This window comes from Hemicordylus capensis, chromosome 2 (assembly GCF_027244095.1).
Source record: "Hemicordylus capensis ecotype Gifberg chromosome 2, rHemCap1.1.pri, whole genome shotgun sequence".
In the NCBI taxonomy this organism is placed as follows: Eukaryota; Metazoa; Chordata; class Lepidosauria; order Squamata; family Cordylidae; genus Hemicordylus; species Hemicordylus capensis.
Window position 1 is genome coordinate 400,473,294 of NC_069658.1, and position 13,371 is coordinate 400,486,664.

Here is a 13,371-nt window from a genome sequence, read left to right on the forward strand (position 1 = left end):
ACATGCTGGCTAAGAGCCAAATGGTGGGATTCCCCGCAGTGGTTGGTTGGTTTGTTTTTAAACAGGGCTAAATGTAGTTGCAGGGGATCTGTGTAGAGCCGAGGCAGGAGTTTAATTCTTCCCCCCTGCACAACAAATGAGAGTGTAATTCTTTCCCCCTGCATAAACTTCCTGACATGAATCCCACCCACTTGGCTTCCAAGCTGCTCTTTATTCTACAGCATAAAACATATAAGTACCATCTGGGGGTGAGGGATGATTTGGATCAGGAAAAAAGATTCCGGGGTAAAGAAAACCTCTCTGCTCCAATGCGCCTCCAGCCCTGATCTCAGTCAGGGCCCCCAGTGGCTGCATTTTGCTTTTTAAAAAGCTGTGGGGGATCCAACCATGGAACTCCCAACGCTGAATCCATCCGCAGTGCTTGGGTGATTGCAAGGGGTCTACCAACTCCAGACTAAGCTGGGAAGGAAATGCACCTTTTGTCAGGTGGGGATTCTGCTACCTGAGGAAGGACTGGGAACCCTCTGCTCTCTTCTCCACAGAAAAATGAAGTATGGGCAGGAATTCACTGCACCTTTCAGTTCCAGTAACTGCACTTAACCCTTTCTAGATGTGTCAACCCTGCTAACAGGGCAAAGAGGCACCTTGCAAAGTGGTTATTCTCTTTCTTTTAAGTAGGGGGAGAGCAAGGCCCGTCTTTTGCTTGGGGTGGTAGAAATCAGGGCCACTGCCCTGCCCCCACCCCTGCCCCATCACCCCTCCCCCATCCGCTCCTGGCTGCTCAGAGGTGCCAGCAGTGGAGCAGAGACTCCTGCCCGCAATCTCCCCACCACGGCCAGCCTCCCCTCGGCAGCTGGGCTCCAACCCAGCCGGGCCCCCATGGTGCACTGTGCTCGGTTGCGTGCCGTGGCAGCTCCAACTAGGCTGGGCTCCTTTCTGGGCAAAGTTGGCTTCCGTGTTTGCCCAGAGAGCAGGGCAGTCCAGCTGGAGGCACCTCTGGGCACAGCCGAGCAGATCCTGCCATGGGGGCCTGGCTGGGTCAGAGCGCAGTTGCTGCTGCTGCTGCAGCAGGAGCCATGCTCCAAGGCTGGCTTTGGTGGGGAAACTCCAGGCAGGAATCTCCCGGCTGCTGCTTCACCTGGCTGGGGGTGCCCCAGACTGGGGAGGGGCAATGGCATGGGCCCTATATATATCCAGAATGGACAGATCACATGAGCCCCCCCCCCGCCCAATTGGTTGTGGGCTCCTCACCCCACCAAGGTCAGCCCTGGGGAAAGCACCTGGCTCTATTCAACCCCAGCACAGCAGTGTATCTATAGTGGCTGTAGCTGGTGTCTACCTTTTCTTCTTTTCTTGGATTGAGAGCCTTTTGGAGGCAGGGAACCATTTTCTTTCTATTATTCTCTTCTATGTAAATTGCTTTGGGGATTTTTTTTTTTTTGAAGCATGGTATATAGATAATAGCAGCCACAGTACTGAGAGTTGCAATGAGCCCTGGAAGAAGCATTGCAGTCACGCTTGGGGAGGGGGCGTGTCTTAGCACCCAATTGCCTACTGTGCCCAGATGCACCCCCCCGCCCCCACTGTTGCTATCTTCCAGCCCCAGACACCCCTTTCCCGATCACAAGATGGACACTTGGGCTGCCATAGTCATCTTCATCCCCTTGGCAAAGCGTTTTCTGTCTGTCAGAGGCCAATGTCCCTGTGCTGGCAGTCCTTTTTCCAGTGAATGTCAAGGGAGAGCTCGTATGATAGCCCGCCATTCTCCACAACTGCTTTGTGGAGAGGCAGAGGTGCCAGAAAACCCCTGGAGCAAGGAAACAGCAGGGGAGCCAGACAGAGCTAGGTGCTGCAAAGGACATGGAGTTGTTCCTGCTCTGTGCCCTTTTCCCGCCCCTGTTCCTGACAGTGTGGAGTATGACACACTGCTTGAGGTGGTCTTGCACTGGGCACTTTCCCTGCCCTATCCACTGACCCCGTCATTGGCTGTCAGTGGTGGGGAAACACAACACAACACTGTAACATGGATAATATTATACTAAGCCAGGGCTTCCCAAGCGGAGGTACTCCAGATGTGGCTGAACTGCAATTCCCATCACCCCCAGCTACAATTTAATGTGGCTGGGAATCATGGGAATTGTCATTCAGCCACCTCTGGAGTATCTCCGCTTGGGAATGCCTGTACTAGTCATTACCAGGAGAAAGGAAGAAAAAGAAATGGCGTGGCAGCAACCCTGTGTCTCTTGTAGCATCCAGTTCCACCTTGACAGTCAAGGTGCTGAGCACTAGGGCACTGCTCTACTCCAGTGTTGGTAGAGCTCCAGACCAATGTTTGGCCGTCAGACCACATTATTTTTCCAGGCACCAGGAAGGGAAAAAGCAACATATTGGCTCTCAGATATGGGACAATGTACCTACATGTCCCCCACATCAGTTTCCATTGGTGTACCTCATAGCTTTACAATTCTATCCTGCTTCTCCTCCAAGGAGCCCAAAGGAACATGATTATATTTATCCTCACAACAACCCTGTGAGGTAAGTCAGGCTGAGAGATAAGTGACGGGTCCAGAGTCACCCAGCCAGTTTCATGGCTGAATGGTATTTGAGCTCCCTGTTCCCCTAGTTCAATGCTCTAATCACTATACTCTGCTGGCTCTCATGCACAATGTGCCACTCACGTACGCTGAGTTTCTGCTGTTCATATGAGAGCCAGAGGGAGAAAGGGCCCACTAAGGACAGTGGTTTCCCCCGTCCCTTAGTTGTATCCCTCCTCCCATTCATGTGTGTGTTTAAGACATTTGTGCCGCTCGCAGGCAGTCTGCAGCTAAGCTGTCGTGCTATTCTAAAAGCAAAAGGAGCTTCTACTCATTTAAGAGCCCTGGCATTTCAGAGGCACAGCTTCTCCCACCACAGAACGAAACTGAAGGGAAAACCTGCACCTGTTAAGCCCTGCTCCCCCATTATCGCTCCCAAGGGGAGAGAGGCCTGGTCCTTTGAGGGAGATGATCATCCTCAGCTAAGTGTTTTGCCGTGTGGCCTTTGATTCGCTTCTTGGTTAATTCATAGAGTGCTTTGATTGGTCTATGGCACAGCTGCTGTTTTGTATTATGGGATTATACCCCAGCGTGCAATTCTCCAGAGTTCAGCACAGTGCATCGCTATTCTTTTCCATTCTGAATTACAGATCAGGGGCTGGCATCAACCCCTCCATCAGCTACAGTGTCAGAAGGAAGCCATGTTCTGCAGGGGAGAGAGGGCATCCAGTCATCAATCTAGCTGCTGGCAACTGGGCATTTAGAAGTCCAGGCTTTGACTCTGCTCGGTGAGGACTGGCCCAATGAGACACAAGCCTAAGACTCGGAGGCACATATTGCCTCCCCTCCTCCCCCCCCCCTCCTGGCCTTGGGCACGGGCTTGTCAGACGGTATGCAGAGAGCCTTGGGGGCACAAATAGCTACAGCATGGTCGCAACACCATGATAAATGACATTGTCCAAGATGAACACACACAATCCATCTGCAGTCAACACACCAGGGAATCATACACACCTGCCTGGCACCAGGCTGGACTGTCATGTTTGGTTAATGAGCCAGAATGATGCCACTCAAAAGCCCAGGTGGCAAGCTTACGTCAGATGGGCAAACCAATCAACTCTAGCCACAGAGATAGAGCAGATTTCTCAATTTCTTTGGGGTACTTCATGCCATCTCTAACTCTTCCAGGGGGCCATATTGTTTTATTTGTTTGTTCAATCATAGCTGGGCATAGGGGATGCTGATACATCTGTGAGCAGGGGTGCAACTATTTCTGGGAGCAGTGGCAGCATCAGACACCAGTGCAAGGGCCCAAATGTCACCCCTCAAGATCCTAGGTCCATGTAGGGGTGCCAGGAGGAGGTAGTGCCCCTGCAGGATGTTGCCCTTTGCGGATGGGGAAACAGGTGGGAAAAGGCAACTCACAGCTTCCCTACTGGCGAATTGACTTCCTCCCAAAGCCCCCTGAAATAATATAGGGGGCTCCAGAAAGAAAGCTCATTCGCAGATGAGAAGTGAGGGAGAGAGGAAGAGGTTACAAACATATTCCTCTCCCCTGCTCTCAGCACTTGTGTGTCAAGGGCCCCCAGGGACCTGGAGCTGGCCCTTGCTGAGAGCATTTGCACCTTTTATAAATAATTCAACCAGGAGCGTAACAGGTTTGGAGTGGGCCCAGAGACAAAATTTTAAAATGCGCCCCCCCCCCGTTACTGCCTTCCTCTATTTTTTAAAAAAAATATTCAATGAAGTTCAGGCGAGCATTGGGTGGGGGAGACATGTCTCTGCCCCCCCCGAGGCAGGGCCCCCCGAGACAACGGTCTCCCCTTGCTCTATTATAGTTACGCCCCTGAGTTCACCTCACTTGATTGCCCAGCTTGCAGAGTCCTTCTGTACATATATATTTTTGAAGCATTCACTTTGGGTTGGAGCTCATGACTTTTCCCATGTCAACTAAACAAACACCGGAGATTCCCATGCATGTGCTCCCACGGAGCATGTTGTGTGAACTCAGGCTTTTTTTGGCAATCTTGGATAGGTACTGTGACCAATCAACATTTTGCCAACATCAAACAGATATCTAAGATCTGAAGTTGGCCTGTCGATCTTGACTAACTGTCAGTTGGTTGTGGCACTCATCTGAGATCACAGAAAGATCCTAAGTTCACACCACACTCTTAGTGGGAGTGTGTGCAGAGAAGATCTCCAGTTGTCATTGGGAGAACCAGCCCTTTGGGGCAATAGTAGTGAAGACTGGAACTAGACTTCACAGAAGATGTGAGACCACCGCAGACAACAGCAACCCTGAATCCCCCTCTCTCCTCCAATGAGGTCTAGTAATACATTACAAGCAGTGTGACATCAGGATCTGAGTTCTTCCATCCCTGTAAGCAGTTGCTAATGAAGTAGAGTTAGAGTAGGGAAAATGAGAGTGCAATACTATGCTGTCTCATCAGACATTTTGTATTATTAGATTTTACAGGGAGAAAGAGGAGGAGGGGGAGATAGAGGAATGCAGTTTTTGGCAAATACCTGCTGTATGGTGCAGTTCTGGTCGCTAAGACAGACATCTCTAATTCAAATCTCCCTTCAGCTATTAACTCACCAGGATGTATTAAGAAAGGCCATCTCTCTCAGCCTCAGCCCACCATCTACAATATAGAGATAGTAATACTGACCTACCCTATAGGACTTTTGAACAGAGTATTGAAACAAATAAGTTGCAATATAAAATTATTATGTGCATTCGCATGAACATGAGTGTGTGTGTGCGCACATGCACACGTGCACACTCACACACACCGCAATAGCAACAGTGCATCCATCTCCTCTTCAACCCGCCCCCCCATCTCCTTCTCCCTCCCTCTCTATGGCACATTATTGTAATGTATGAACAAGTGACCCAGAAATGAGAGAAAAGACACTGCTTGGCTTTTTTCAAAACATAATTCGGCCTCTCAGGGTACCCAGACCAGCAAACAATGATTTTTAGTATCTGTAGGATAGAGGGGTCTACTAGCCACAACATCAAAATATGGCCCAGCTGGTCACCTCAGGATTTACTGTTTAAAGATATATTCTTTTCAGATGAATAACCCAGGCTTCCAGAAAATAGCACCTAGCTCAGGGATCTCCATTTACTTCTGGCCATTTTTAAACAGGATGGGAGCCAAAGCTGAAAGTGGGCATAGATAGGCACAACATATTGGCAAATAACAGAAAGATCCACAAAATATCCCAACCACATTCATCAATAAGCTCAGACTACTAGTAAAAAGTAAATAAATTATGGGAGGTCAAGCAAAACAACACAATCCACTTTCACCACTGAGAGCTACCACAGGAACCAAGAGGTGGAAAGGGGAGAGATTTGTCAGAGTTGCTGAAACAGCTAATGGTATGTTCCCCTTTCAGCCCTATCATCATGCAGTTGCCAAAGTTGGCCACAATCATTCCAGTGTAGTGTTTAAGGTTTGAAAAGGTCAGTGTGGTGTTTAAGGTCAAAGTTTACAAGCAACTGCTTCTCTCCTTCAAAGGCTCATCATCATCATCATCATCATCATCATCATCATCATCTTTGTTAGCCGCCTCATAACAAATTGTTCTCTAACCATCAGCCTTGAAACATCAAATAAAAACATATAACACATAAAATCACAAGAGATAAAAAACGGGGGGAGGGAGGAAAACGAAATGACTGCAGTACCTTTGGAATCAGCCAAGCTTCCCCCGTGGTGCTCACTCACTTGGGGCTCTCTACGAAAGGAAAGAAAGAGAGAAGGAAAAAGTGAGATCAATTATTGTTATGGGTAATGCACCCACAGTCGATGCCATTTGCTCACTGACTGGCAACATTCTTTCCCAATATCTGTTATTATCTCCCTAGGAATTTCAAGAAACCTGCCTGGGTTTCAAGAACTTGAATTGCAGCATGAGCCACATTCCTAATTGCACAAGGAGGCAGCTGGTAGTCAGCTGTGTCTGATGGAGAGCTAGGATGTCTTGATTTCATTGGCTCCATCCATAGAATCCCACCCTGCCTCCAAGAGAGCTCAGGGTGGCAGGGTAGACTTATGGCAACTCTGCTGCAAGGCTAAACTCAACTGTGGGAGGTTGCTTAGCTACCGAGGGGTGCCATGTTTTTGACATGAAAAGCTCCGGTTCCCCAGATACCCATTCCCTCACTGCCACAAGCAACCCCAATACTTCTTGATCCTTGTCTGTGCCCAGCAGGATGCTGCTGCTCCCCCCGTCCCCATCTCCCTGTTCAACTGCTCCAGTTCTTGCATGCCACTGGCTGACTTTTGTCAAATGGCTACAAATTCTGTTTGAAACTGGTTATTGCAGCAAGCGGGAGGAGGAGGTGCAAGGCGAGGGCAAGGGGGGGGGAGCTTCTGATCTCAAGGTGTCTAGGTGCCATAGACAGATAGATAAAGTTTATTATGGTCATAGACCAGTTAATCTTTACATTTTACAAAATATTCGATTAAGTAATGCAGGCTTTATGAAGCTTTACGAAGCAAAACAAAATTTGGCCACATTAATAGTCATCCCAGGTTTAAAACTGGACAGCAGATACTCCAAGTAAAAAAGATTGGTGTGGCCCGGACAATTCTTTAGCAAAGGTAAAATAACTTAGAACGATCATCCCTATAAAATTCACAGTAAAGAATTACATGAGCAGTGGACTCTATTTCACCTGCACCACAGGGACAAAGGTGCGCCGCTTAAGGTACCCGCTTGTATTTTCCCTCCAAGATCGCGATAGGAAGTACATTGAGGCGGGCCAGGGTCAATGCTCTCCTCAATTTAGATACTAGAATGTGATCTAAAATTGAGATTAAAACCTTGAGGACCTATATACAGCCCTCTTGTCAAGCGTGCAGATTCCCCTTGCAGCTCTATATCTAGAGCTCGTTGTTTGATAAATTGAATAGCCTGATCTGGTGCCAGAGGAAGCTGCCTTTTACCGAGCCAGAGACCATTAGCCCATCTAGCTCAGGGGTGCTGACTACACAACTGGCAATGGCTCTCCAAGATTCTGGGTGGAGGTCTTTCCCTGACCTGCCTAGAAATGCCAGGGATTGAACCAAGGCCCTTCCACATGCAAAGCACATGCTCTGCCACCGAGTTACAAGCCCTCCCTTAGTCATGATGACTGAGGAATACTAACAGAGTGTTCTGTGCAAACGTTTTTGAAGGGATTGCTTGTAATGCATGGAATTCTCTAAGACTTCATTTTTTTTTCCAGCAGGGAAGGGGTTAATGTGCATCCTAGTTAATGAATGAATTTTTGGAAGAGTGCTGATCTCACTAAAGCATAACACTCAGCACTGGATTTTCCAAAAGCGCTGGATCTTTTGCATCTACCATTCAGTTCCTGATAGCTTGGATTTTACTCCCTCACAGCCAGGACTGATGTGGAATGATACCATCTTCACAAATAGCTGAAGATACCCCTGCAAAATCTCCTCAAGCCCTTACTCTCTCCCACTCTTTGCATTCATAGGCTACTACATCACCTGGTAAGGATTCCTGGGTATTCTAGGAAGCTGCCATATACGGAGTCAGACCATCGGCCTATCTAGCTCCGTATTGTCTACCCAGACTGGCAGTGGCTTCTCCAAGGTTGCAGGCAGGAATCTCTCTCAGCCCTATCTTGGAGATGCCAGGGAAGAAACTTGGAACCTTCTGCTCGTCCCAGAGCGGCTCCATCTCCTGAGGGGAATATCTTTCGGTGCTCACACATCAAGCACTGTGCGCCACACATTCTGACTGTGCGCCATGCAGTATGGAGATCAATTATGGAAATTCCTGCCTCTGTGAACCCAATTCAGGGAGAATCACAGCTCATTAGGCCAGGGCTCACTTCCATTAATGCTATGATGATATCCGCCCCCTACCACTGTGGTTTCCCTGGAAATTGCCCAGAAAGCGCCTCTCTGCAACTCAGCCTGGGAACAACGTGACCAGCACAGCTCAAGGAAAAGGAACTTGGTGCTCTCCGGCAGGTATTGCCTGCCCTCACCCTGCAAATGTACTTGCTAAATGAAGATGCCGGGGCCCTTGTGGGGGAAACACAGAGCTGAGATGCGTCCCATGGGTGTGTGTTGAGATCACAGCCACTTCCCTGGGTTCTTGGCAGTGAAATGTTTGGGGACGTAGACATGTTGACAAGACCCTTGGGCAATAAATAATAGAAAATGGTGCAGTGGCAATGCCAGGAACAATTTTATTACCAAATCATCACGTCTGCCAAGGCAGGCACCTTTCAAACTCAAGGGTCATGATTTGAGGATCTTCTGAGCCAGTATAGCTTGCATGTAGCATGAAGTGTGGCAAGGACCTGCATCGTCTAAGAGGTGAAAATTCTGTAAGGCACTGAGTTTCAATTTGCGGTTGCAGAATCAGATAGGACAGGGACTAGGAGGCTCATAGGAAAACTATCTGTAATATCCATGGAGACAGAACCAGCAAAGAAAAGAAACTGCCAGATCCATAGGCAATCTGGCAATCCTTACCCATAAAAGCCTTGGGCGTGCGTCCGTGCCGCCCGTGTCTTTTTCGCCTGTTCTGGGCATGCGCGGAGATGGGCGGCCATGTTGGACCCGGCCGCCGGTGGGCGACTGGCCCCGATGGCGGCGGCGGCCGCCACGGGAGACCAGAAAGAGCAGAAGCGGCGGGCAGAGAGTGTGGCCAAGGCGGCGGCGGAGCCGCGGCCTCGGCCAAAGGAGTGCGGGCCAAGGAGGCGGTGGCCGTGGCGGGGCGACTGGCTCCGATGGCGGCGGCCGCCGCCACAAGAAACGGCGGGTGGAGAGAGCGCCCGAGGCGGCGGCGGAGGTGTCGGCCCAAGGAGTGCGCCCGAGGCGGGTGAGGCGACAGCGGGGACCCCCCCCCACTAGAGCCCGTTATTACAACGGGCTTACACATACTAGTTAAAGCAATAAAGATCAAGGAGCATGCACAGTGCTGCTTGTAACCAGAGCAAGGAATTCAACTTCCTACCCATCCCTTGGCAGTCAGTGATCAATGGTGCCAGCTGCCAAAGGGGTCTCCAAGAAAGGTCCAAAGACTGCTTCCCTATGGATGCTGGTTAGTTGCTTTGCCAGAGGTTGGTGCATGCTTCACACAGGTTGGGGCAAGGGGCTGTTGGGAGCTCAGAAGACCCAAGTAAGGGGGTAAGGGTGGGGATTAAGTTGCTAGGTACTACTGCTTCATGAGCTTGCAACACTGCAGACATGGCTCTTGCCATGATTTGATTTCAGATTTTGGAACAACACATGGCATGAAGCTTACAAGTGCCAGCACATCAAATGATTTCCTTTACATCATTTTGTTCTATGCTCCTCTAAAGAATTATCCCACTTATTAGCTTTTGCTGGGCTATCAAAGTAGCCTCAAAAGGGGAACTGTAATGTGCCAGTCAGAAGGAATAGCACAAGTAGGAAGCATTCACACATACAGTGATCTGTATATGCTGAACACAATGCGTAGGGGACTTACTATCTGGGAGTTGTGGAGGTGGAGGGCTAAGGCCCTGGGTCAGCCACTAATTTTGCTGTGTACTGAAGCACTTTTGTCTTTAACAGCAGCAACAACAAATATTTATATGCTGCTTTTCAACAAGTTTCCAAAGCGGTTTACATAAAGAAATAATAAATAAAATTTTATAAATATTTATGAAGCTCTCATTTAGCAGGGAGGGAGTGACTGGCCCTCTCCATCCCCAGCACAGTACCTCCAGTGACTGTTGCTGGTGTCTATCTTATGTTTCTTTTGAGATCGTGAGTCCTTTGGGGACAAGGATCCATCTTACTTACTTATTTATTTATTCATTTATTTATTATTTCTCTGTGTAAACTGCCCTGAGCCATTTTTGGAAGGGTGATATAGAAATCGAATAACAACAACAGCAACAACAACATTGATAATAAAATGCAGCCAACCCAGGTCCTTGGGAAGGACTTGATGTCTGGATAAAACAAACCAGTCAATAACACCCGTCTGACTGTGTAAACAAACGAACAACAAACAACAACAATAATAATCTGGTCAACACTGGTGACCATGGATTGTTGTCGGTTGAGTGTGGCATTGGCAGGGCTTCTCCCCCCCCCCCATTGTACCTCTGCAGGCAGCGGCAGCTTCAGCAGTGCTGGTACTGTTCCCAGTGGCCAGTTCATGCCACTCGCCGTTTTTTAAAATCTCTAGAACATGCTAGGAAATGACCCTGCAGCACAGAAATGACCCTACATTCTAGAGATAAAAACAGCACATGGCATGAGCTAGCCCCTGAGAATGTTATCAGTCCTTCAAGTGCTGCCCAAGCCACCACTCTCCATGGAGACATGGCGGGGGGAGTTTAAAAGGAAGAAGCCCTGACTACATCCCTGAAGCAAGCCAGTAACAAAGGTTTGCAGACAGATCACTTTTGAGGGGCTAATTACAAGGCTGAACTGTAAAAGGATGTCGAGGAAGGACTTGCTTGCATGTCACTCTCAAAATTTCTGCTACTTGCCAGTAGATGGTGCTGGCTCTTGATCTTTTTTCTAAATTCCTTTGCAAAGCCATTTCCTCCCTCTTAGGGTGTTCAGTGGGATCCATCGCCCTCAAATGAAGTAATTACCATACTTAGTCACTACCCAAATTGCACATTTACTGCCCTGTGCCTTTCTCCCCCCCCCCCCTTTAAGGTGGGCATGGACTAACCCTGCCCCCTACCAATCATAAGTCAGAATAGCTTCGAGGTGCCTATTTTGACCAATAAACAGCAAACAAAGTCAGCCCAGTACTCTGATTTCCCAGGGAAATCCGGTTTCCTTTTAGGCATGCTGAGACGACTTTTTGGGAGATCTTTGTGCAAAATGGGAGCATCCATTCTGCAAGGCAATGGAGTTCAGAACAGGCAGGAACCCTGGCTACCTTTCTCCAGCCTCCCCTTCTCCAGAGGGAAGCCTGCCCCTTTCTCCTCATGCAGCACCTTGACCAAGCCCTCAAGAGGTATTGGATTTCTCCAGCATTTGCTGAGAGCTCTCTTCTTTTGCTTCCCTTTTTCCTTTTTAAATGCCACTGGCAAATCGTGGCAACATTCAGAGATCTAGAGAATGAGGGGGAAAGTGGGAGATATGGTGGACTGGCACTGCCTCCGGGTATTTCTTTTACTAATAGGCAAATTAGCCCCCCAGGCCTGTAAAGGTCTTGGGGGGGGGTCACAAACGTGCGGGTGGGCCAAGTTATATGGCCTTTAAAAGACAATTTGCACCTGGGGCACTTATATTGAAGTAGTGCAAAAGTCAATAGAAACTACAATGTTCTGTCTTTAACACATTCAGTAAAAATTCACATGTTTAAAACAATAAGTGGGTTTCCTTAAGTAAGTACAACAGGAGTATGCTTATCAAGGGAGGAGAGCTGGTCCTGTGGTAGCAAGCATGAATTGTCCCCTTTGCTAAGCAGGGTCCACCCTGGTTTGGATTTGCATGTGTGAGCACTATGAGATATGGATGGGGCTGCTCTGGGAAAAACACCTGCCAGTTCGCATGCAGAAGGTTCCAGGTTCCCTCCCTGACATCTCCAAATAGGGCTGAGTCTCCTGCCTGCAACCTTGGAAAAGCCGCTGCCAGTCTGGGTAGACAATACTGAGCAAGATGGACCAAGGGTCTGACTTGGTATAAGGCAGCTTCCTATGTTCCTATCTACACCCCATTTACAACAAATAAAAACCCACATAGTTTATTTATTTATACATTTATATCCCGCTCTTCCTCCAAGGAGCCCAGAGCAGTGTACTACATACTGGAGTTTCTCTTTCACAACAACCCTGTGAAGTAGGTTAGGCTGAGAGAGAAGTGACTGGCCCAGAGTCACCCAGCTAGTTTCATGGCTGAATGGGGATTTGAACCCAGGTCTCCCCAGTCCTAGTCCAGCACTCTAACCACTATACCATGCTGGCTCCTGTGAGGTTTAGAATGTGAACTGTTTTCATTAACCAACTACAACAGAGTATTGTTATTTCTAACAAATAAAACTCCACAATAACTATCAACTGTCTACATTAAGCAACCACAACAGGAGTACTTCTAGTTTATAACAAAGGTTTTCTGGCCTTTGCAGAGCATGATGGGTTTTTAAACTTTTAGAAGCTTTTAACCCAGTCTAAAAGCACGGCTACTTGCTGTGATCGGGTCAGGCCAAGGCCTTATCCAGCGCACTGTTCTGTGTTCCACAGCTGCCAGATAGCAGTTGGGATGCCCACAAGCAGGAGAGGGTTATGGACTCCCCTCTCCTACTGCCTTGCTTCCCTGCAACGTGCATGCAATGAATGCCATATTGTCTCTGAATTAAGCATGAAAACATTCTTGAACAAATGTGCCCATTTCACATATCAGAAATACAAAGGCCAGGGTAAAAAACAGTTAGAGCAAGAGTAAACCATGGATCTGAATCTCACACATACCAAGTGCAACACAGAGCATTTCCAGGGATCAGGATTGATGATATTAAGTGCACATGCTACTGCTGCCCTGTGCTACATCTATGCCCAATTTCAAAGCCCCTATGCCAAGCCATTCCAGGAGATCTAAAGGGTTGGGGATAAAGGGCAGATTTCTCCACATGGGGGTAGAATGATGGTCCAGGGGCTGGGCCGGGTGAGTGGGTGGTGGCTTCAGTTCCAGAAGTTTTGGTGATTTTCTGGCTTGAAACAAATCAGAGGATTGACCAATCCGTTTCAAATCCAATACACACAGTCCTTCAGCCCTGCCCTACATCCGTGCCTGTTCTCAAAGTCCTAGGTCAAGCCATTCCAAAGAGATTAAAGGGGGTGGGGGAGAATAGATCA

The 13,371-nt window shown here is 48.4% G+C and overlaps 1 protein-coding gene across 9 annotated transcripts in view; it reads right to left on the reverse strand.

Annotated features, from left to right (window-relative positions):
* RBFOX3 (RNA binding fox-1 homolog 3) overlaps window positions 1-13,371 on the reverse strand; it is a 463,533-nt gene that overhangs the window by 107,393 nt on the left and 342,769 nt on the right. For all 9 annotated transcript variants that reach the window (XM_053291963.1, XM_053291962.1, XM_053291957.1 and 6 more), the window contains one exon: window positions 6,238-6,287. The gene's annotated coding sequence lies outside the window, so the exon portion shown is untranslated. The remainder of the gene's footprint in view (window positions 1-6,237; window positions 6,288-13,371) is intronic.